Source organism: Mirounga leonina, unplaced genomic scaffold, assembly GCF_011800145.1.
Source record: "Mirounga leonina isolate KUSES-001 unplaced genomic scaffold, KU_Mleo_1.0 Mir_114, whole genome shotgun sequence".
In the NCBI taxonomy this organism is placed as follows: domain Eukaryota; kingdom Metazoa; phylum Chordata; class Mammalia; order Carnivora; family Phocidae; genus Mirounga; species Mirounga leonina.
The window spans coordinates 6,649,098-6,668,779 of record NW_023270265.1 but is presented as its reverse complement, the minus strand read 5'-3'; the positions used below and the strand labels follow the sequence as shown (position 1 = coordinate 6,668,779).

Here is a 19,682-nt window from a genome sequence, read left to right as displayed (position 1 = left end):
TCTTTCTTTCTTTCTTTCTTTCTTTCTTTCTTTCTTTCTTTCTTTCTTCTTTCCGTAGTTGATGAGCAACCACTCTCTGCTAAGCACTGTCCTAGGCTCTGGGATGTAGCAACGAACAAAAGAATGATTACAATCCTTCTCTTTGCGGAACTCAAGTTTTAGTGGGGGGAGTGGGTGGAGTGGGAGGTGGAGGGATGAACGACAAATAGAATAAGAGGTGGAGGTATTTGAGTTAGGGCTACTATCCCACAATTTAGACGTCCCAAGCTGGCCATTTCAGAGAGTGTAACCTAATAAAATCTACAGCTGGCAGTACGTGCTCTGGGGAAAGATAAAGCGGGAGGGGTGGCTTAGGAGGCACAGGGTTAAGGTGCTGCTACACAAGGGGTCCTTCCAGCATGTTCATCTGACCATGCACACCTGCGTCTCCATGTAGACCCTGAGTTTGGAGGCAGGAAGTCCAGCACCTCCCTCGGTCCTCAGGCTCCCCATGCTCCCGTCCCCTCCAGCTTGGTCCCTCAGTCAGGCCCGTGGCTCCTAGAACACAGTCTGCTCTGTCTGCCAGGGCAGCTGGCCCTCGAGGAAACCGCCCTCCACGCCATTGTCTGCTAGCCCTTCAGGCCCAGCTGGAGTGTCAGCGCCTCAGAAGCGCCTTCCCGAACCTTGCCCTCCTCCCAGACAGTTTTAATTGCTCCCTCCTCTGCACTCACACACCACTTTATTATAGCACTTAGAGCTGCTCTTCTCTTTAGAAGACGCTGTGATTTATTCATGGGCCTTATTAATGGGCCTCTTCCCGATGGCTGGTGCAGGGTGGCTGGTGGGCCGCATGAGTGCGTGAGGGAAGGGAGAGAAGCCCAGCGTGAGCTGCAGGGAAGGAGGGTCGGGCGAGGTGGGCCTTGGGCAGAGGTCATCCGAAGTGGGTCTCCTGGGCAGAGGGTGGCCCAGGGCACAGGAAAGGGAGGCCCACGCCTCTGGCACCCTGTGTCCTCCCACAAGCTGTCTGGCCCCACTCCTGGTCTCCAGGCCACACCGGTCTTGCTTCGCCTTCTGCCTCGGTGGCTCTTGTCCTCACTCCCTCCCTGCCTTCTCTCCGAGCTAGCCCTAAGCACCGGCTGGGAAGGCCTCACCCCGCTGCCCCATGTGAAGCTCCTCACTGGACGGCGGGGCGGGGGGGGGGGACACAGGGGAGGGGAGGACGCGCGGGCCCGGTTTGTGGCTTCTGGTGCGGACTGCCCGCCTCTGTTTGGGTTCTAGCTGCGACCTTGGGCACATGGGCTGTCTTTTCTGTCCTTCCTCGTCCTTTCCTCTGTGAAGTGGGTAGGAACTGTCCTGGCCCCATGGGGGGTGGGGAACCTTGCCCAAGATGACACACACAGAGTGCCAGCCCAGAGCGGGCATGTAGTACATGCTTAGTTAGCATGAGTTTCCTCCTTCGACTGTCTCTTTCCCTTCAGGGCGGCTCCTGGAGGAGAGGGGCCCTCCTGCCCTTGATCCCTGCCACACGGACCTGCGGCTGGGCGAGCCCGGCAACGGCTGCTGAGCCAACCCTTCCCGAGGGAGCAGAGGGGCAGGCTCCGAGGGGCCAGAGGCTTCAGTGCAGGGAAGAGGCCGGGCCCCTTGTTTCTGTGAGCTGAGCACCGGATCTCCCCTTTGCACGTGCTGACGAGTGACTCTCTGCCCATCTGGGAACAAGGTTGCCAGAGAAACCAGAGATGCCTGGAGCCCACTCTTGGCCTCTTGCTGAAACGCTTCTCTCTGCGAGATTATATATTCTGGGCCACATCCCTCCCATCGACACTTCCTCCCTCACTTTACTCCTTTTCTTACTCCTCCATCATAAAAATCTCCAGAAACAGGTTTTGTTCAAAGTGAATGAGGCAATAAATTCTCTGTTTCTGACAGGCCGACAAGAGAGATAAATTCTGTAATGGGAGATGCAGGCCTGCTCTCCTGCCCTGGGGAGCTCTGCCAATGTTCACGTCTGTCCAGGGAAGCGGGGACCGTGTGGGGGGGAAAGGAGGCATCAGGAGGCCCCTGGGCCCATCTTGGGAGCCTGAGTTCAGGTGGGTAGGTATTCAGTCCAGGGGGGATCCCAGTCACCAATCAGGCTGCTCGTGACCTGGGGCAGGTTTCCTGGTGTGTCTGTGTGGCTGGCTGACAAGCTGGGTGGAATGAGTCCCATTCATTCATTCATTCATTCATTCATGCAATTTCCTATCTAATTCATTCACAGATTAAGGATACCTAATTCCCTTCAAGTATCGCCTTCTTTAAGAAGCCTTTCCACAAAGGACTGAAAATATTTGCAATTCAAGTCATTGCAAAAGATTGATTTCCCTGGTAAATAAAGAGCTCCTACAAATCATTAAGAAAAATAAACAACCCCATAGGAATCTGGGCAAAGGATATAAACAAACAGCTCACAAAAAGGTAGTAGGAAGGGCACTACACCCAATGACATGGGGAAAAGACTGACTCTCCCTCCTGATGAGGAAAGTCCGACGGAAGTGTCCCTGAGATGCTACTCCCTCTTCATCCCCAGGCAGCTCAAGACCCCGTTATCAGGGTGTGGTACAGGAGCATGCTGCCAGTCGGTGGGCACGGTGTGCAAACACTGTGGAGATGGATCTGACCCAGCGCCTCTGGAAGGTCACGTGGCAGGACCTCAACACTGCCGCTACCCTGCAAATCTGCCCCTAGAGGTGCAGCCTACCTCTGATGTGCAAGATCATGCTACACGGACAGGATGGTTTACTGAAGCACTTTCCATATCATCAAAGACTGGAAACCACCGAAAGGTCCATCACTAGGGAGTTGGTTAAATAATTTATGGCAGATTTGCACAGTGAGTACTATGCAGTCATTTACAAAAAGGTAGTAGGGAGCACCTTTATGCGCTAACGTGAGCTCCAAGATACATATTTAAGTGAAAAGGGCAAGGCATTCAATGGGATGTAATGCAAAATACGTTGTTATTTGTGTAAAAGTGAAGAAAACGAATATATATACATCTTCACTTTTATACAGATGGTAGCGTGATTTGTATTATGTCCAATACAATACAGTCTCTGTAACGTGGAGCACGCCGCACACGGTGTATGCATGCGTGCTTCTATACGTCTGTCTGGGTGAGGTCAAAGACCTGTGAACAGTGGCTGCTTCTGGGGAGCAGAGCCAAGAAACGGGAGGCTGGGGACACTGGTGGGAGGGAGGCTTTTCCCTATATATTCTTTGTGTTTTGGAGTTTTAATCCTGTGAATGTATTACCTATTCAAAAGAAAATAAATGCCATTAGCCTTTTAAAAAAGAGATAAAGGAGTCTTCCTTGACTCTCTTAACTGAGGCTGAGGTCTGGGAATAGGTAAGGTGAGGAATGGTTGAAGGACCTGCAAGGGCCGGTGTCTGGAGAAATCGTGGCACAATCTGGGGATCATGCAGCCGGGTGTGGGTGGAGCATAGTTTTGGGGACCCTTGGTAAGAATGAGGTGATAAGAAGCACAGGGGATGGATGGAGACAGAATGCTGTGTCAAGTTAAAAGAGTTTGGATTTTGCTGCAATGAGGGGCTCTTGAGGTTCTTAAGCAGGGGCAGGAAACGGTCAGGTTATATTTGCGGAAGAACCTCTCGGAGGCCGTGTGGCAAGTGGCCTGCGGAGAGTTTGTGTGCTTGACCCTCCACCCTGCCTTTCTTAGCATTTTCTTATTCCGTCTAAAGTAATGCTGACAGGCAGGTGGAATTCATTCTATTGCACATGGGGAAACTGAGGCTCCAGGATAGTTGAGTCACTGGGCTAAGATCTCACAGCTTAGAATTGGGACTCGAACTCAGGACTATGTGTCTCTGGAGCCTGAGCTCGGAACACGGCTCTGTGTGCTCTGCATGGGCTCATGGGTCTGTGAGAATCATGACTGCAGTGGCCATCGTCGGGTCCTTGACCTTCAAGTATTTGGCCAATTAAGTCAATGGCTGCAACTGCAGAATCTTCTCAGCAAGCTCTCAGCAACTCCCTGGTGCCTCTCACACTGAGTAAGGCTCACAGGCTGCCTTAGTCTCTGATCTCATCCACTGGAAGGGAAGAAGCCCATTTCTTTATGGCTTGTTTCCCTCTTCTAAGGACATGGCAAAGGTCAAAGGCAGACTTCTCACAGGTAGCAACAGAAAGGGGTAGAAGGAGGTTTCCATTCGATGGGGTCTGGGGGAGATGAATTCGGCTCCAATGAGGCCGAGCCTTCTAGATTTCCTTCCTGATCATTTGGTTTGCATTTTCCTGCCATTTCTTTGCCTGTGTTTTTCTGTGATTCCCGTTTTATAAATGTGAAAACCGAGACTCAGAGAGCAGCAACTCGTTTGAAGCTGTCTGGTTTGTCAACGGTAGCATCAGGTCTTAACCTCTTGCTTTGGGATCCCAGATCTTTCTCCCACAGGATGCTTCTTTTCCCTCACTATTAATACGGGTTTATTTGATTTCTCCTGGAACTAACCCATAAATGGTTTGTGATTTCTTTGACAGACGTTCAGTAAGGAGAAATCCTAGTCCTCCCTGTTGCAAAACTGGTATTTTCACTATTTGTGTCCAGGTGTCTGGCCTATTAGCCGTTGAGCCCTGGGGCGGGATGGGTGCCCACTAGAGGCTGAACCCAGGAGCCGGGGTGAGACAATGGGCAGCTCAAGAACAAGGCGCTGCTGGGTCTCTGCTGTGAAGACCACCACTGGCTAGTTTAATTAAGAGCTGGGGGAGGGGTGTGCTGGGGAGAAGAAGGGTGCATTGTGTCCAGGGAGCTGATGAGGTCAGCCAAGGAGCGCTGGGAGGGGCCTGGGAACGAGAGGACACTCGCCTACCTCCGGGATGGCCCAGGATCCCAGCGAGAGCAGGTCTGCATGGGATGCCGCTGGGGACGCACTGCAGTGGGACTGACTTCTAGACTAGCTGCGTCCTCAGATGCTGACCCTCCTGGGCCACGGATGGAAGGTCTCCAGGCTCCCTCCAGGCTCCCTGGAGCTCCCTTCTGACTTTTCCCCAAGCCTAGCCCCAGGGTTCCCATGTCAGGTTGGCCAATCACACTCTGTGACTTAGGGTAAGTCCTGGCAACCGGCTGAGCCTTGATTTTTTCATATGCAAAATGGAAGTAAGTCGTGATTGCTTTCTCTATCTCCGCACCATTTTGGGGTGGACTAACTGTGTAAGCAGACGAGCTGCGGCATAGAAATCACAAAGCACTGTATAAGTGCCTCAGGAAAACGTTTTAAAGAAAAATAATCAAGATTTCCAGCTTTGACATTGTCCCCAGGTGATCTGGGGGAAGGCATTTCTCTTCTCTGGGTTTGATTTCCCCACGTAGCCACTAGATCAAAGATGACAAAGGTACCCTGCCCCTATTCCACCCAATGCTGGTGACAGACCTCACTCATGGATCACTGGGGGTAATGGCAGACCTCACTCTGGTGATCTTCCTGACGTGCCTGGATGCTTGTTTCAGAACCCTTCCTAACACAGCCTCCAGGCAGCTACCGCCACTCTGTCAGAGTGGCTGGGAGGAGAGATCTGTTGTCCATTGATGAGCACGTGAGCTCTGATGCTCTCTGACATCTTGGACCGGAGGGACCCAGGGTTCAGGCCCTGGAGAGGAGCTTGGAGACTCCCTCGAGCTGTCCCAGTGCTACAGGGAGTTTCCTTTTATCTGGTTCAAGCATCTCAAGTATTGTGCAGCAGATAATGGCTTCCACTGGGGAGTTCCCTGATAATTTCCAAGAAATTAAAAAAAAAATGACTCCTGCAAAGTCAATGGAATGCAAGCGAGTGACTTAATAAATTCACACCCCCACACATGCTTGTGCTCCCTCTTGTTCTCAACATGAAGCTGGGTGGGGTAAAATATTTTTGAAGCTCGAGCTTCCAAAGGGCACAGAGCGTGGGGAGGGTTGCCCACAGTAGTAGGGACCTGCTCTGGGGAGGCGCTGTGTGCTTCTCACCTCCCTGCAGCGGGGATTATCGTCATCCCCTATGTTACAAATGAGGAAACTTGGACCCAGAGAACAGAAGCCGGTTGTCCAAGGTCATCTGGCTTGTAAGTGATGAGGCAGGGTCCCAAACCTGGCTTCTGAAGCCCCCACCTTTCTGGGGGAAACCACACCACCTGCCGAGTGAAAGTCTCTACAAGTTGGAATATTTCTAGGAGTTACGGGGGAAGTGTTTCCTCATTGTTGATGTTAGGAAAAGCATTGTCTGAGTGTTACCCACCACTGCACCATCCATGTGTCTCTTCTGAGTCGGACGGGAGCCCTTTGCCTCTTTGCCAGGCTCGCAGCTGTAGACACAAGAACCAGGCAGTGCAAGAAGCCGGTAGAGTGGGTTCTGGTCTAGCTAGCAAGCAGTTCTGGCTCCTCTCCAGACAGAAGTCCCTTCGTGAAACCATGATGAGACCCTACTTGCAGCCCTAGCACTGTGGTTAACGGTGTGATTTCTGGAGCCAGGCTGCCTGGATTCTTTCCTCAATTTTGCCGCATATTAGCTGTGTAACCTTGAACCTCTCTGTGCCTCAGTTCTTCATCGGTTAAATGAGAGTGATACTCTCCCCTACCCCACAGCGTTGCTGAGAGATCAAATGAGTTAATCTACATGAAGCAACTAGACAACAGTTCTAGTCCATAGGAAGCATTCAGTAGGGGTTAGTTAAGAAAGAATCCTGATTCTCCGGGCTTGGCCCCAGGCACAGAGAAGTGAGGGGTGACTCGGTGGCATCCGGGGCCTTGCAGATTTCACCATGACACACCCAACTGGAGTAGCGTCTTTATTCTGGGGCTCTCTTCAAAGAAGCTGCAGAGCTTCTTTCTCATATTTGGCTGAAGTTCGGTGATATCAGCTCCTCCTCCAGGAAGCCCTCCTGGATAGGCGGGCTGGTCTGCTCACGCTCCCTGCTGCGGGCTCCCAGCCCCCGCTGCCGATGCCACCCTTTGGCCTCAGACAAAGCGGGCACCAGCAGCGGCAGCCCCCGGGGCCAACTCGGTGGCTTTCATGAAGCTTGAGCTCCCGGGAGCCCGAGCTGGGTTGGTCTGCTTTGAATGCTATTTGCATTGCAATAGGCAAGCCTAGCCTTCAATACAGGCCCCTTCTCTTTTGACAGAACAGCCTCACAATTGCCTATTGACCGGGCACCTGTTCCTGCCCCAGACATTATGCAAATGCCGGCCAGGAGCGAAGCCGCCAGCCCCCCGGGCCATTGTGCATTGAACCCTGATGGCACCCTGCCAGCTCCCAGCGGCCTTTGTTTCCCCGCCTGCGCTGAGCCCCCCCCCCCCCCCCCCCCCACCGCCCACGCAGCCAGGGACCAGCCAGGGACCAGCCGGGGCCCTTCACGTCCCTGGGGACGGCTGAGAGGGGCCTGGCAGGCGAGGAGGGGGCAACCCGACGGTGCCATCTGGGGGAGGGGGATTATAATAATCACTCTCACATCTGCTGAGGGCCTTCTAGTTTGCAAAACCCTCTTATGGCCGTTCTCCCTGCAAGGCACACCTGCCCCTTGAGGAGGTGGGCAGGGCAGGGGGATTGTGCGCCTTTCACAGGGAAGGGGACTCAGGCCCCCTGGGAGGAGCTGGCTGATGCCACACAGAGAGTCAGGGGCAGCAGGGGGCCCAGGGCCGTGGTGCCTGCCTCCAGGCCTTTGGGCACGCGGCTTCTCTTGTTGCCTTCCTCTTGTCCACCTCTCCTTGCTCGCGGCTGAGACTCCCCTGGGCCACCATGGAAGGCCGTGCACAGCGTGGCTCCAGCCCGCCTCCTCCTTTCGGGTTCTTCATCCTCTTCTGTTCTCTGGCCTTCACTTTGCCTCATCCCAGAAAGCTGGGTCCCTGGACCAGCAGGATCAGCATCACCTGGGGGCTGTTAGAAATGCCAGTTCCTGGGCCTCGCCCAGACCCGCTGAGTCAGAAGCTCGGGCATGGGTCTGTGTTTTAAAGAGCCCCCATGGGTTCGGAGGCCCCGGCAAGGCGGAGGGCCACCTAGCCAGACGGCCAGTTCCACTTCCCTCTCTCCCCGGGCCCCGGCTGTCACTTCTTCCCTCCAGAGCCGTGGCCCCCTCTCCCCGCCGCCATTCCCTCCTTTCTTCGGGGCTCCTGCTGTCGGATGCAGGGAACATTACTCAGCCCCTGGCTGGCCCCAGGCTCCGGGCAGCTCTAAGGACCTCAGTGTAGTGAGGGCACAGTCAGCTGTGTCCTTCAGTGCTTGAAGGCAGAGTGCTGGTGCTTTGGGAGAGGTTGGGAGGTAGTGGAGGGCTGCAGGTGTAGACGGTGGACTGGGATGGCAGGGGAGGCCCCCGCTAGAGGTGTGTGCTGCCCGCAAGGTACACCTGGGGTGGCATCGGAGGAAGGGCGAGGAGAAGTGATGCCGGGGTCCCTCGAGTGGCCCAGATGTCCCTTCACATTCTCCTTGAGCTCCCATCTCACCCCGCTCCGCTAATGGCTACTTTGCATCTAGAAGGAGGCCCGTGATCCGGGAGGCAGGCTGGGTGGGGACCACTGAGTCATTCTGGAGGTGACAGTGGGAGCACCCGAACGCTGCTCTAGCTGGGGGTGCTTTGCAGAGCTGCTCAAGAATGGAGCATGGGGCCTCCAACCACAATGGCCACAGCAGGTGTCCTTGGGAGGGTGGAACCCCCAGAACCCATCGTACTCCTTAATGCCCAGTCCAGTCACATCTGTCCCACTTCCTTGCTTCAGAGGAACCACCAGGATAGGGTATAGGAGCAGAAGCAGGGCGAGCACAGGCGTGACTCTAAGCACCATCCAAGCTGCTCCCCACTAGCCCTTTGGCCCTGACAGCCTTTTACCCAATGCCAAAGTGCTGTAGAGAGTTTGGCCAAGGCAGGGAAATCTGATCTCATGAGAGGCCAGGGCAAGGTTTTCAGAGCCAAGTGTTGGTCTGGTCTCACAATTTGTCTTCCTCAAGTGCTGTCAGAGTGTTCTTTGCCTAAAAGATAAATGTAAAAGAAAAGTAAATAAAGTCAGCCCTCCTCAAAATGCATTCCTTAGTGCAGCATTCAAGGCCCCTTTAGGATGTGGTTGCTGTTGCCCCAGCCCACTCCTTGGGGCTCACCACTCTGTCATTCTATTACCCCTTTGAGGATCTGCTATGTGGTGTCATTTCAACACTTCTTCCTTCTGTGTCCATAGGACTAATTCTACTCACGCTTCCAGACTCCTCAAAGGTCTCCTCCATTGGGAGGACTTCCTTATCCATCCTTCTACTCAAGAAACATTTATTAAGTGCCTACTGGGTACCGATGTTCTGGGCTTTGGGGGTAAGGTGTTGATGGATGAGTTGCTGGTCTCTCAAAAAATTCCTAGGCTAGCTGCCATGCTGAGAGGCCCGGACGAGGGATTAGGGGGACCTGGGTAGGGAGGGCTGACGAGAACTTGAGCACACCCCACTAGGTGAGTTGTTCAGTTGGGACGGGACCAACTAGGAGTGGCTGCCCTGTGTCTGGATGTGAGGATGGTAGAATTAGCTCTAAGATGGGGATGGGAGAGAGACAGACACTGGTTGGAGATCAGATGGGAAGCTGTCGAGTCGGGTCTTGGCTGAGTGGAATTTGAGTTGTCCGAGGCACAGGTGGAAGGAGACGCCCACTGGTAGCTTGATGAGGGGTCTGGCCTTCAGGGAAGGTCCGGGCTGAGAGAGACTGCCAGGCACCAGAGTCTGGAGGGGGCAATGGGACCTTGGGCAGGCTCTCCCGTGCCCCCAGACAGATGTCATGGCAGGGTCTGCTCTGTGTTTCGGGTTCCTGTTGCACCTGCTCTCCCTCCTCGTATTGCTGAGCACTCTGTGTCCTGGTGGGCCAGCACCGCTGATGCTAGGGACACCGAGGAAGCAAGTTGAAATGGCCCAGTTTCCAGGTTGCTGGGGTCTGGTGGCTCGCAAAGGCCCTGAAGCCTCACTACCTCACTTGTGTGTGTGACTCAAATCTCTTTGCTTGTGTCTTTGAGCCAATGTCTGAGTGGCATTTGGAAGGAAAGGGGTCCCTAACCAGACTTGGGCTGCTGGCGCCATGGCCCCCCAGGGAATCAGCAACAGGTTAGGGCCCAGACTGCCCTGGGAGGGAGGTGATGCTGCCCCATTTCACAGAGGAGAAAACAGAGGCCCAGGAAGGAGCACTGATGTGTCCTGATCATTCTGGGATATTAGCAGCAATGACATTTCAAGAGGGTAGAAGACAAAGATTTACTTTTGCAGATGGGGGAACGGAACCCCACAGAGGGGAAGCCACTGGCTCAGGCTCACCTGATGAAACCAGATCCTGACTCTTGGTTCAGTGCCCATTCCACTGCACCGTCCCATCTTCCAGGATGGGTGACATCCTTGGCAGGCTTGGGCTGCTGATCGTCAGGAGAAAGTGCCCAGCCAGGTCTTGGCAGATGCCAGGCCCAGATACCCGAGCACTCAGTGAACATGCTCTGGTCCCCACAAGACATTTGGGAACCGTGGACTCAGGATCTGTTGTCCTTGACAGGCACCAGCTGGGAACCCACTGGGTGCTGGGCACGGGATGCGCTTTGGTGCAACTTTTCCCTGTGAGCTGTCCCAGCAGCTTGCAGAAGCAAAGACCACCCCCCCCCCCACCTTTGTCAGATGTGGAAGTGCGGGGCAGAGGGATGAAGCTCTGGCTCCCCTGTATCCCTGAGGGAGGAGGAAGCAGGGTTTGAACGAGGCAGCCTGGCAGCTCCTTCATGTGTCCACCACTGACCAGTCTCCCTTCCGTTGGTCCTCGCACTCCTAGCTTTGCAAAGGGGACCCCTGGGATTCCCTCCTTGCATAGGCTTGTTTCCAGGGCTCCAATTCAGGGTCCTCCCCATTGGGTTTATTTGTATCTGGCCCAGGTGAGAAGAGGTACTTTGGACCCCGAGGCCCAAGTCACCCCACATCACCCAGGGGCGCTGGCTGGGTCCTTCTCCTTCTCGGGTTCCCACTTCCCTTGTGTGCTCCTTGCTGAGGGTGGGGCCACTTTGTGTTTGTAGCAGCCGCCGGGCTCTGGCGGCCTCCCCCTCCTCCGGAGTGCTGGCTATCCATGGCTGCGGAGATGGACTTTCCCTCTGTGGGGTTGGCAAACACTTCCTTGGAAATTGCCATTCAGGCTTCCCCCTTCCAGGTCACCGGCACCTGATTTGTTTGTGAATCAGGAGTGGGGTGGAGGATAATGAAGCTGGAGCCCCTTTCCTTGGCTGTCACGAGAGAAAACCACCCAGCTGAATGGGCTCTGGTATGACTCTTCGAAGGTGGCTTAAAGCCAAGAGGGGACTTGTGGGCCTTTATCTCTCGAGGGGTGTCCCCTCCCCTTGCATGGCTTACACATTTTCCATGGGCTCGCGTCTCTCCTTCCCCATGGACAGCCCATCCGCCCAGCAGCTCTCCTGGTCTGCTCTGAAGCCATGAGCTCTTCTCTGGGCGGATGGGTCAGGCCGCCTTCCCTGTGCCTTCAGATCTAGATGTTGGCGAGTTCATCAAGGGCCTACTCTGCACCGGGCCCTGGGCCGTGGTCCTTCTTACTCATGCTCTCCCTTTCTCAACACGAGGTAGGGTTTATCAACCCATTTTACAAGGGAAAAATGAGCAGTGCAGTGCTGAGAAGTGTCAGGAGAGAGACTCAAGGCTGGGACCAGGTCTGCCTCCTTCTTTCCTTGTCATTCTTGGGAGGTCCTCGTAATCCTTTTGTTCAGTTTCCCCATACTACAATATGAGGGCCCCAGAATGGCTTCCACTAGGGTCTGGTGGACTGTGCACTTCTTTTCAACCCTCATGTCCACAATATCTTTTCTTAGTTCTTACTACTTAGGACAGTGATGATTGCATAGCGGGCCTACAGAGAAAACCGTTCACAGCTATGGCATCCATGCAACTCTGCCAGAATTTGAACGACCCGACATCGGGTGTCGCCTTTAATTTTGGCTATAGTGCTCACAGAATATTCTAGAAGCAGTAGAGTCTGAGTCTAGCCTGCTTGCCTTGGTTGAAATCCTGGCTGTGGACACATAGTGGTAGGACTCTGGGTTGTTGAAAGGATTAAATAAATTTCTATGTGTAACATGCATAGAACTGTTTCTGACACATTGTAGCCATTGATTCGCGGTGGTTGTAACAGTAATGGAGTGCACTGGGTCTGAGGAGGGGACTGGTCGATTATTCTGGCGTTTTTCCCCGCTCCTGCTACAAGGCCCAGGACCTGGGGCCCAGATGGGGAGCCGTGGCCTGGGTGTCCTGCCTGTCCCATCTTTCCCGTCTCTGGTGGACACATGGAGAGCGAGAAGGACCATTTCTGGGTCTTTGGTTCCCGGGGACCAGCTGGGGAATACATGTGAGGCCCTGAAAATTCCAAGCTCATGTTAGCCTGATCTGGCGCCCAACGTAGCCCTGGCTGTGATGGGTTCCAGATGGTGCGCAGAGGCCTCGGGGCTTAGGGCCTGGGCCCTGCTGCTCGAGCCTGAGACCCCCAGGAAATGGGCTGAGGCCCACAGAGCTCTCCTTACTCCTTCCAGCCCAGCCTCTGGCCGGTGGTTCCATGGTGCTCCCTGGGCAGCGCAGAAATATATTTGGGGGGCCTCTAAGCTGATCTGAGTAGCCCTCCCTCCTGTGGTCAGAACAGCCCTAGAAAGGTTGGGCAGGACATCAAGGGCAGCCTCCAGCCCGGCTTGCATCACCTCCTCCATGGAGCCTGCCTCTTTCCTCTTCCTCCCTGCCTTGAACCAGCCATTCCTGAACCCATGCAGGGGTGCAGGCACAGGTGGGGCTGTCGTGGCAAAACCTGAACACAGGTTTTGCCCTGTGGTTCTCCCTCCTAGGGGAGGCACTAGCCAGCTATGGTGCAGCTGATACAGGCTGCTTGCAGGAGCCTAGCCCGGGCAGGGTGTGTAGGGGGGCACCAGGGACAGATTTCTGGGGACAGGCAGAGGCTCAGACAGGATGGACAAATAGTCAGCCAGGCAGAGTGTCCCAGGCAAATATGGTGGTATCTGCAAAGTCAGAGAAGTGGGGGTGGGGGCAGGGAGGGGGAGAGAGAGGAGGAGGAGGAGGGGAGGAAAGGAGCAACGGCGGGTCCTTCTGTCTGTCTGTCTGGGCATTTCACATGAAGCATGGGTGGGGATAGTGTACTGGGGGTCGGTCAGGACCAGGTACAGAGGACTTGGTAGTCACACTATGGAGCTGAGACTCTACCCCGAGGGCAGTGGAGACCTGGGGGTGGGGGAACTGGGGCCAGGGAGGGGGTTGGGGTGGGTGAACTGAGTGGGCTTATTGGTGCATGGGAAGATCACTGTGGCTCCTGTGTGGACAGTGATGAGGGTGCAGGGGAGGGTGAAAGCTGCTGTGGTCCTCCAGGCAGGAGTGGAGGGGAGCTGGGCCTAGGTGCCGGCTGGGGGCATGGAGGGGTTCGGACAGATTTAAGAGTCATTTAGTGCTTCATGGTAGCAATGGGAAGGAAGAGGGAAGGGTTAAGAATGACACCTCTCTGCAGCAAGACTGCCAAGGTTTACACAGATTCTTCTTGCATACCTTCAGTTACAGGCACCTCACTACCTGGTTGTTTAGCAAAGTAGTACCTATTTACTTCAATTTAAATCTGTCTCCATGTGGGTCCTAATGCTGCAGGAGCTGACATAACCCTTATTCTCTAATCGCCCAACAGGCCTTCCAAGGTAGTGTGGTCCCATACACTGTGCTTTTCTCTGTCTTTGTCATGTTTACTGTTGTTGTTACGTGAACGTCCTCAGATTTCTCCCTCCAATTTGGCCATTTTATTCTATACGATTCTGTTTTATTTTTGGTAAACGAAAATACCAAATAATGGATTTACAAAGAGAGTTACAACGGTCACATTGTATAGAACAGCCTCGTCATCCTGCTCAGCTTGTTCTCTTCTGGTAGGTGATTCTGGGGCGGGGGGAATGTCAGATTACAATCAGAAGGTCACTTGGTAAGCATGAAGACAGAGACAAGACAGTCGGCTCACTGGCGTCTCGATGTTTGGAGAGTAAGAGATTTGCCTCAAGTCCCACACTAAGAGTGGTGCCCCAAGAGCTCGAGTCCAGTCTGTCTGACTGCAGAACCTGGCCCATGACCTTGCTCCCCTTCCGCGCCCGTGCAGCAGATGGACAGAAGGGTCAGGATGGGGGTAGGGGCCCAGGTCAGAGGCAAGTACAGAAAGCCAGAGAAGAGCCACGTGGCAGGAGTGGGGAGAAGCAAAGTCGAGTAGGAGGCCTATTTGGAGGAGGTTTTTATGGGCTCGGCTTAGGAGTGAAGGGTTTTGAGGAGTCATTGATGATCCTGGATTGCTGGCTGGGGTACTGGTGGGTGGTGGCATTCTCCCGGCCCCCCCAGGGGACGTCCAGGAGGAGCTGGGCCATAGTGGTGGCAGGAGGAGGGGACGTCAGCCTGGATGTGACAAGGGTGTTGGAGGGGCCTCTGGGACCCCTGAGGAGTGGCCCATTGGTCAGCCATTCAGTGCGGGGAAGCATCTCTGTCCTTCCTGCCCTCCCGGTGACTCTGAGTGCAGATCTCTCCCAGGCTGCTCGGCCACTGGCCTCGCTCCAGGCCCAGCACAAAGGATCCCTGGCCACTCTAGCCCGGTGCCGCTTGTCCCCTCCCAGACTGGCTGCCTGCGCCACGCTGCAGGGCCAGTCCACCTCCCCGGAGACTCGCTTCCAGGAACTACCGCGCGGCCGGTTACTGGCACATCCCGGGACCTCTGGGGACGGTGGAGCCGTCCCTTGGGAGTTGGGCTGGCTGATCTGGAGGATCTGGGTCAGAACGAGCCCAGGGAAGTTCGGCGCTCAGCCAGGTCATCGCAGTCTGGGTGGAGCCGCGATGGGCGCCCCGTGGGGCCAGGGCACACCACGTGCACTCTCCTCCATCTGGGCGGACGCGGCTGTGTGACCTGGGATGGTCTTGCAGACTCTCTGAGCCACTGCCTTCCCCGGTGCACAGAGAGAAGCCGCCGCCCCTCCACAGAGTCCTTGTCAAGAGCAAATGAGGTAATAAAGGCAAGAGAGTGTACTGCATCACTGTGTGAGAGGTAAACAGACCCAGCAGATGTGAACACGAGAGAGAGAGAGAGAGAGAGAGAGAGAGAGAGAGAAAGAGAGAGAGAATACACAGGGGCAATACACAGAGACAGGGAGAGACCCTGCCACCCACTCACCCAGACAGAGAGGGACAGAGACACACAAGAGAAACAGAGGCACAGACAGAGATGGAGACAGAGGGAGGTAGACACACAGGGGGAAACGGAGAGAGTGAGAAACACTGAGGGAGAAGACGAGGTGTGGCAAGGAGAGAGGCAGGCAGAATTGGGGAAATCAGGAGGTGACGAGGAGGAGGGCAGAAGAGCAAGTGACTGAGCGGAGGTAGTGGAGGGAGGTCAGGGCCTGGGGACAGAGGGACAGGGGGCAGAAGTAGGAAAGGGGGTCAGGACTGAGAGCCTGGCTGGGCCCCCCCCCCGGCCCCCCAGCCTCTGGCCCTGGCCCCGCTCCTGGTAGGTGCACTCAGTGCATGGAGCCAGGTGTCCCGAGGCTACCTGAGGTAAGGAAGACTTGCCATGCCCCTGAGCCCGCCGTGGCCAGTGGACATCCCCAAATCCTGCCCTGGGAGAGGCCCAAGGAGGAGCACGGAACTCTGAAGTGAAGCAGCAGGCTGCCCAGCTCTGGTGGGGCCTGGGGGGGCCTGGTGGGGCCTGATAGGGCCTGTGGGGGGCCTGGTGGGGCCTGCTCAGAGGTGGGTCTGACAGCGGAGGTCTGGGTGTTCACCTGGCCCCGCATCACATCTGCCAATGCCCATAAGCCGAGTTCTCCTTTCTAGGCCTCAGTTTCCCTCTGCAAAATGTCAGGGCTCTGACACTGAGTCCAGGGACCCAGGCAGCCTGTCCCTTTGAACGAGGGCAGTCACAACTTTTTTCCATTTTGTGATTGTTATTTTAAAGTTGAGTTTACCCTCTCTTTCCTGTTCCTGTTTTCTGTGCTCATGGCCTTCCTCCACCAGTCCCTCCAGCCCCTTGATTTGGTGTCTCCTCCCCATATTTGTTCGAGGAAAGGCGGAGACCCTTGGTGACACATTGGAAGGAGCTGGACCAGACCCCAGACAGCTAAACGACTGTTATCTGGGCCCCGAGGCTCTGGAGAGAGGAGTTTGGGGTGCCAGGGGACCGACACAAAGCCTTTACTGTTTGGGGGCGGGCCCATTTAGTGAAGAATCCAAACCAAGACTCCACAATGGGTTGACCCTGTGCAAAGTCAAGGAAGGGGTGAGGTCACAGTGGCCGATCTTCCCTCAGTGCAAGCCCCTCCCTGCCCAGGGTGATGGCCCGAGTCCTGTGGGTAGGGCTGGAGACAAGTGCCACTCTGTCTCACCCATCCCGTAGAACGGCACCCAGTAGCACCTCTGGCTGGAATGACCTGGGGCCTCTTGGTGGTAGGAGCCAATTACCCTTTTGGCTTTGGAGGAAGAAGGACATACGATCCCACCCTTCTCTTACCCCAGGTCATACTGCTAGGTGGTCTTTTCTGAAACCAGGGCAAAATGCTGGTCTTCTGATTTGAGAGATGTTGGGGACAATGGCCTGCTCCAAGGATCTGTTCAAACAAGAGGGAGTGCCTTGCCTGAGGAATGATATATGGAGGTTACGGGGTACAGGAAGTTCCTGGAGCTGGATGGAAAGGGGTGATGGCAGCGATGATGGTGGTGTTATGGCCTGGCCTTCAACCCCAAACCCAACACAAAAACAAATGAAGAAACAGGATGAGCCTGAGTGACCCCTGCTGAATTCCTCTCCCTAGTCTAGGGCCTGGCACTTAGCAGGTGCACAGGAAATATCTGTGACCGAGTGAATGAATTCACCCACCATGCGGAGAGTCTGCACGTGGCACCAAACGTGGGAAACCCAGGTGGTTGGAGTCAGCCCTGGCACTTAGATTTCTGGGTGCCATGAGCTCTCTGCTGCCTTGCAGCTCCCTCCCCAGGCATGGCTTCAGAGGGTCGGGAGGGTGGCTGTGTTCGAGGAGGAACCAAGGGAGAGAAGAGACTTTCTTTTCTCCACGGAATGGCCTCCAAGGCCAATCCCAGCCTCTGGAATTCACTTTAGGGAAGTGACTGACTCAGATTTGGGCTGAGCTCTGGATAAAGAATACTGGGTCTGTTGTTGACGCAGTCGGGGAACAATTCCCCCCTTATTTCCCCTGCCTGCATTCCTGCCAACTGTCTTACCCATCCCCTGTTTACCAGACTTTCTCCAGGCTCCTGCCCTGTGCCAAGCCAATGCTGGGGTGGCCCGGTGGCAATACCAAGGGAAGAAATGCAGTCCGTGGGTCACAGGGGCTCATCATCTAGTGGGCGAGTAACCACAGTGATAGGATTGTCAGGTGCTGTCAACATGACTGTCTACTTGGATGGGAGTTGTAGCAAGGGCTTGGAACCCAGGTGGGGAAACTGAGCCTGTCTTCCTAGAGGCCTCAAAGTGTGGGGCAACCCTCCCAACAGCCAACGGTGCCTGAACCTGGGTGGCTGGTCCAGCCCAGACGTGGCACCCAGTCAGTGAGTGGCTGCCCCTTGGGGCCCCAGGCTTGGCTAGAAATGGCCAAACTTTGCCCTGTTCTGCCCTTTCCTGCTGCAGGCCCTAGCACCAGGCCGGAATGTCCTCAGGAAGGGGTTACCTCTCTCCAGGGGGTGCTTCTGGATTCCTGTTTGCAGCTCCAGCCAGGATGTTTTGCAACGAGCTTAGAGAAAGCATTCATTCCGGGAAGAATTGGGGAGTGGAATGCTCCCTGCCAGCAGGGGTGTGGGTGAGAGGGCGCAGGGCTGCCTGCTGGGCTAAGGCAGGGTGGGCTGGGCAGGGGGCGTTGCTGGCTGCCAGGCTGGCCCCTTTCTCAGCCCGCGGGGACTTGAGCCCCAGGGCTGTTTATCTGTCTGTCTGCTTGTCCATCCAGATTAGAGAAGCCGGCTGTCTCCTGCCAGTTCCCCAAACTGCCCGCCTACCACAAGGCAGCTTGAGCTTTGTTTTGTTTTTATTTTTGAATATTTTGGAATATGACTCAAAAGTAATTACTAAATGGAAAGGTACACTCACCTCCAACCCTGCTTCTTCTACCCATGTTCCCTTGCCCCCATGAGTAAAGCTCCCCTTCCCCCGCTTTTTGTTTATTCATCCAGTGTTTCTATTTGTAAAAATAAGCAGCTACATATTTGCATTTGGGCCTCCCTCATACTCCAGCAGAAACATTCTGTATGCATTGCTTTGCACCTTGGGTTTTTTTTGTTTGTTTTTCACTGGACAATGTTACCTGGAGATCGTTCCACACTGGTAACACCGGGGTCTGCACAGTCCTCTGTTGGGAGGGGTTGTGCCATAGCAAAATCAGGCATTTGATTGTTTGAACCCAGGTGCCCACCCATACTGCGCTGATCCCCAGCCAGGCTCTCTATTTGTTTCCTAAGAACCCAACCAAAGTCTTTCCTCCTTTTGTTTAGCCCTACTGATGTCTACCGTGCTCATTCCCTCCTCCCCGTGTGGGCAGCATTACTGTTCATGTTTTGCAGGGCAGGAAACTGAGGCATTAAGAAAGCGAGGAACATACCTGAGGACATCACAAGGAGGTGGTGAAGTCTGGGATTTGAACTCAGAGCAGTCTGGTTTCACAATCCTTCCTCTTCATGCTGTTGCACTGCTCTGGAACCTAAAGCTACCCAGTCCTTCATCTTCAGGAGCCAGCTGGAGCTCCGGAGCCCAGAGGGGGGCAGAGACTCAATCCAGGACACACAGCTGCATACCTTCCCTGACCTCCTGGGCAGAAGGCTTTAAGCCTATGATGGCTCTTCTGCCCATAAACCCAAAGCTGGCCATTAAATGATAGAATAGATTCGTTGTACAGGTGGACACACTGAGGCGGGAGAGAAAAGGGGAAAGGTCACACAGTGCACCTGTAGCAGGCCTGGGGTGGATCCCAGGGCCCCTGACTATAGTTCGGGCATTAGTCCAGGCCCCAGCTTGCCTGCACCCAGCACCCTCCCCACCTGAGAGTCCTCACTTAGTGCCCCTCCCCTCCCAAGCTTCTTCCTGTCTTCTGTAAGGTGATCACTTCTAGGTTCCTCTCAGCCCATGCCCAAGGGCCAGCCCCCCATTTCTATGAGTGTTCATTGGCTAAGGCTGGCCTCCGCCAGCAGGGGGGAGCGGGCTGGCTTGTGTAAGAAACTCTGGCAGTCTGCAGCTGAAAAACACAGGGCTGTGTGTGTGCATGTGTGTGTGTGTGTTGTATATGCATGTGCATGTGTGTGCACATGTATGTATATGTATTGTATTGTATATGTGTGTGCATATGTGTGCATGTGCATATGTATTGTATATGTGTGTGTGCACACGTGTGTGTACTGTGTATTTGTGTGTGAATGTGTGTGGGTGTGTATGTGTTGTGTGAAAGGTGTGTCTATGTGTATATTGTGTATTTAGTGTGTGTATTGGGTATTTGTGCATATATGTGTGTTTGTGCATGAGTGGGTGTGTATATGTGTATGTGCATGGGTGGGTGTGTATTTGTGTGTATGTGTGTATATTGTATATGTGTATGTGTGCGTATGTGCATGGGTGGGTGGGTGTGTCTTGTGTATGTGTATATGTGTGTATATTGTATATTTAGTGTGTGTATTGGGCGTTTGTGCA

General features: G+C 54.6%; 1 long non-coding RNA gene across 2 annotated transcripts in view; it reads left to right on the top strand.

Moving 5' to 3' along the window:
- The window catches only part of LOC118022161, an 8,331-nt gene extending 5,083 nt beyond the window's left edge, over window positions 1–3,248 (top strand). For both annotated transcript variants that reach the window (XR_004682387.1, XR_004682388.1), the window contains exon 3: window positions 2,237–3,248. This is a non-coding gene — a long non-coding RNA (uncharacterized LOC118022161). The remainder of the gene's footprint in view (window positions 1–2,236) is intronic.
- Window positions 3,249–19,682: the final 16,434 nt, after the last annotated feature.